Source organism: Triticum urartu, chromosome 3A (genome assembly GCF_056163025.1).
Source record: "Triticum urartu cultivar PI428250 chromosome 3A, HENAU_Tu73, whole genome shotgun sequence".
NCBI lineage: Eukaryota > Viridiplantae > Streptophyta > Magnoliopsida > Poales > Poaceae > Triticum > Triticum urartu.
In genome coordinates, this window is record NC_141875.1 from 266,845,838 (window position 1) to 266,851,104 (window position 5,267).

A 5,267-nucleotide genomic window follows, 5' to 3' on the forward strand; every position below is an offset into this window, starting at 1 on the left:
GGAAACTTTCCCAAAATCGAGAGGTGAAGAGACTCCCACGGTCCGAGTTAATTCCCAATGGGACACCATGAAGAGACGCTATTCGGGAGATGTATAAGTCAGCTAGCTGGCTAGCGGTGATACTCTCACGAACAGGTAGGAAGTGGGCTACTTTGGAAAGACGATCGATCACGACGAAGATAGCATTATTCCCTTTCTTGGTCCTGGGAAACCCGGTAATGAAATCCTACTGATTTTATCCCATTTCCATTCAGGAATAGCCAAAGTTTGAAGGGTGCCAGCAGGCCGTTGATGCTCTGCTTTAACACGACGACAGACGTCGCAACTAGCAATGTATTGAGCAATTTCTCTCTTCATCCTAGTCCACCAAAACCTCTGGCGTAGGTCTTGATACATTTTAGTACTACCGGGATGAATGGTGAGAGGGGATTCATGAACCTCCTTAAGTATCAGTTGCCGTAGTTGTTGTTTCTTGGGAACCACTAGGCGGTTCTCAAAGAAAACAACACCTTGATCGTTCACAGAGAAACACGTAGCAGCTCCACTGGCAATGTTCTGCTTGATCCGAGATATCCCCTTGTGATACCGCTGGGCGGTTATGATCTGATCCATAAGGGTCGGTTTCACCACCAAGGTAGATAGGAATCCCTGAGGAACAATGTGAAGATTAAGCTTCCGAAATTCCTTATGGAGAAGTGGTTGACCTTGTTGTAACATCAGGTTGTTACAATAGGATTTACGACTTAGTGCATCAGCCATAACATTGGCTTTTCCTGGGGTGTAAGTTATCCCTAAGTCGTAATCCGAGATCAACTCGACCCAACGTCTTGCCTGAGATTCAAATCCGGTTGGGTGAAGATATATTTCAGACTTTGGTGATCAGTGAAGATCTCGCAACGATTACCGAGAAGGTAATGTCGCCAAGTTTTAAGTGCATGGACTACAGCTGCAAGCTCTAGATCATGTGTGGGATAGTTTTCCTCGTGTGGGTGTAATTGCCGTGAAGCATAGGCAATTACCTAACGATCTTGCATGAGTATGCAACCTAGTCCTTGTCGCGAGGCGTTGCAATAGATAATAAAGTCCTTGGAGAAGTCTGGTGGTACCAGTACGGGAGCAGATGTCAGGCGTCTTTTCGGTTCCTGAAAGCTGAACTCTTACTATGGGGTCCACTCAAACTTTTTATCTTTCTTGAGAAGTTCAGTTAGAGGTTTAGCAACCTTGGAGAAATTCTTGACGAAGCGGCGACAATAGCTCGCTAAGCCAAGGAAGCTCCGAACTTGCTTGACCGTTTGAGGTGGAGTCCAATCAAGGATGGCTTGAACTCGCTCGGGATTGACAGCAATACCCTTACCAGAGATTACATGGCCTAGATAGGTCACTTTTGGCAACCAAAATTCACACTTGGAGAATTTGGCATAAAGGCGATGCTCTCGAAGTTTCGTCAATACCAGCCTTAGATGTTTGGCATGTTCTTCCTCACTCTTGGAGTAGATGAGTATATCATCGAGGTATACCACAACGAATTTATCCAAATACTCCATGAAGACCGAGTTCATTAACCGAGAGATGGTGGCTGGGGCATTGGTTAAACCGAAGGACATAACGGTGTACTCGTATTGGCCATAATGAGTAACAAAGGCCGTTTTGGGAATGTCCCTGTTTTTGATTTTGATTTGATGGTAGCCCAACCTCAAATCTATTTTGGAAAAGATTGAGGATCCAGCGAGCTGGTCATACAGATTGTTGATCCTGGGGAGCGGATACTTGTTCTTGATAGTGACCAAGTTGACAGGTCAGTAATCTACAACCATCTGATCCGTTCCATCCTTCTTCTTGATGAAGAGGACGGGGCAAGACCAAGGAGAAGAACTAGGACGGATGAAACCCTTTTTCAAGGACTCATTGAGTTGAATCTTAAGCTCGGCTAGTTCTAAGGGTGCCATCTTATAGGGTCTTCTAGAAATTGGGACGGTTCCTAGAACAAGGTCTATCACGAACTCGACATCCCTGTCAGGTGGAACACCTGGCAGTTCTTCTGGAAAGACATCCGGGAAGTCTCAGACTACCGGAATATCTTCAAGGTCTGGAAGGGGGTTGGCATTTAGGGAGTAAAGCTGGCGCTTGGCCACTCGAGTTAAGACACTGACTGTCTTGCCCGATGGGTGAGTAAGTTGAGCGGTTCTAGTGGCACAATCAATCTTAGCATAATGAGCTGACATTCAGTCCATACCCAAGATGATGTTTATGTCCGAGGACTTGAGAGCTATTAAGGATGCAAGGAAGACAAGTCTATCAACAAGAATTTCATTCCCATGGCTTACTCTAGAAGTTTGCCATTTGGAATCCGGAGTTTGAATTACCATGGAAGTGGGCATGTCACAGAATGTCGTGTTATGCAATCGAGCATAGCTCTCAGATATGAATGAATGAGATGCTCCAGTATCAAAAAGAACATATGTCAGATGGCAATTAACAAGGAGCATACCAAGGACGACGTTAGGATCATCATGAGCCTCCTCAGCTGAGACATAGTTGACATGGCCACGTGTAGTGGTGGCTGGCTTGGCATAGAATGTCTTTCCCGCTGGCTTACCATGGCCAACGGACTTTCCAGACTGGTTGTGGTTGTTGTTCTGGGGACACTCTCGACTGTAGTGACCCGGCTCTCCACACTTGAAACATGTCACAATATTGGGGCGTGGAGCAGCATTAGCAGCGGGGCCACCATAGGCCTTAGGCGGTGCAAACTGTTGGTTGGGGCGAGGCGCCTCAAAGGATGGCCTCGGGGTGAACCTGGGTGGCAGCGCTGTGTTTGGAATCCACACCCGGCGCTTCTGAGATCCAGAGCCGGATGAAGAACCAAAATCACGGGAGTGCTTGCGTGAAGCGTCATAGTCAGTCTGACCTGTCTCAGCACCGATGGCCTTATTGACCAGCTTCTGGAAGGAGGCGCACTCGTGCAGACGAAGATCATGGCGAAGCTCGAGGCTAAGTCCCTTGCGGAACCTTGCCTGCTTCTTAGCGTCGGTGGATACCTCTTCAGGAGCATAACGTTCTAGGTTTCCAAACTCACGGCTGTATGCATCCACAGTCATCCTGCCTTGGGTGAAATTGCAGAACTCTTCCCTCTTACGATCCATGAGACCTTCCGGGATGTGATGCTCACGGAAAGCCTCACTGAATTCAGCCCAAGTAGTGATTTGGCCGACCGGGCGCATAGCCTCAAAGTTTTCCCACCAAAGGCTAGCAGGGCCTTCGAGGTGATAGGCAGCATAGGTAACCTTATCAGCTTCGGCTACGTTGGCAGAACGTAGCTTATGGGTGATGCTGCGAAGCCAATCATCCGCATCGAGGGGCTCAATGGAATGATTAAACTTTGGTGGATACAACTTGATAAAGTCATTGATTGACACCAAGTCGTTCCTCTGATGGCGTGCAGTGTTCTGCTCAATCCGCTCCAGCAAGCGGTTAGTCTCGCGCTTGTTTCTTTCTGCCTCCAGCATAACTTCGTCCAGAGAAGGCGGGTGAGGTAGATTCCCATCCCTAGCTGCACTGGCTTCCCCCTACTCCGGGGCAGCAGGGTTGCTGTGGGTGTTGACCATCCTAGGAAAAACAAGACAATGGTTTAGACAAGGATGGCACAATCTTGGCAAGGAAGTGCGGAATGTAATGGATAACATGGAATGATGAGATGTTCATTGCACGACATGGTAATATAGAAACTGCCATATATATATACCATCGGTCATATACACCATACATAGTTTAGTACAAGCCCAGGCTAGAGTACAACAACGGTGGAAGACGTTACATCTCATCGGAGGCATTCCAAGCTCCTATACATTATTTTCTACACCTCCGGAGCGTAATACACACCAAGTCGTATCCCACAGGTCACGCAGGACTGTGGAGAATACAACTATTACAGTACTAGTGAAACTACTACTAGCTCAGACAGCTCCGTAGTAATCCTCATAAAAGTCACCACCAAAGCCTGGAAGCGGAACATGATCATCTGGGAACAGACGGTCCTGTGGAGCTTGCGGGCCATAGGGACTCGGATGTGGCCTTGGTCCAACAAACGGTGGTAGACGGGGACCACGAGGAGGGGTGATGCCTCATACATCACGCCAGTCCATACAATCTGGCAATCCAGATCGCACGGGGTACAGGTCCCTCATGTCCATGTATCCAGCCTGCACAGCAGGTGCAAACCGGGTCAAAGTGGCCCAGTGGTCAGAACGAGAGTTGAAAAGCTCCATCCGCAAGGCCTGATATTCGCGGTCCTTGTCCTCGAGCATCTCGGCAGTGGTGCAGAGTAGTGAATCCTCATGTGTAGAGTCATAGTACAAAGCCTGATAGTACCCCTGTGCCCCAGGGAGTGAGGCTGGCATGTAGCAAAAATCGGTGTTCTGAAGCAAGGCAGTTCTGGCTCGAATGATAGTCATCATTGAGTAAGCTGCGTCCTGCACGGACATCTCGATAGTAACCCCAAGTCCATAAGACCAGTGAAGGGGTTAAGTGGCTCCAGGATAAGAGGGGTATATCCTGACAATACAAAGGTATTGGCTCTGATTGAAGTCTCAGAACTGCTCCTCGACGGTGTACTCCGGATACCATCGATAGCCTGTCTCGACCATCACTCGGACCAACATGGCCGTGTGACCAGGTACATCGAGGCACCTTGTCAGACGAACCACTTGGTTCTGGGAACGGGTGGCCATCTGAAAGCACAGAATAATGCAAAGGCATTAGAATTTTCTAGGAGAAATCGGACAGCATAACGGCTGTAAATGCTCAGAAAAAGATTAGAGACATTCACAACAGTTTGCAAAACCACTCAACAACATCATATCAAGGTTCTGGTTCAACTGGCAACATACTAAAAGTAGTAGAAACTGAACTGAGGCTTGAACCCACAATCCTATAAGTTACTACGGATTAGTAACACGTGAACCTGATAGAGAGAAGAGAGCCTAGTCCTTAACCCACGTAGAATGAGAAGAGAATGACTCAGAACAGAGGGCATAAGGTAAAGGAGTAAAAGAGCCTTACGTTCCCTCCCACATTCAATTCCCCTACATATAACTAAAGCATTTCTAGACTCGACATCGACCATTTTGGCTCAACAAACCTACAGGCAGTCCGGCTCTGATGCCAACGCCGTCAGGACCCCGATTCCAAGTCACACCGATCTAGCCTATAACACCTCATATCACTTTGCGGCCTCACGCACGGTATTCCCACGGGTGTCGCCTTACCAT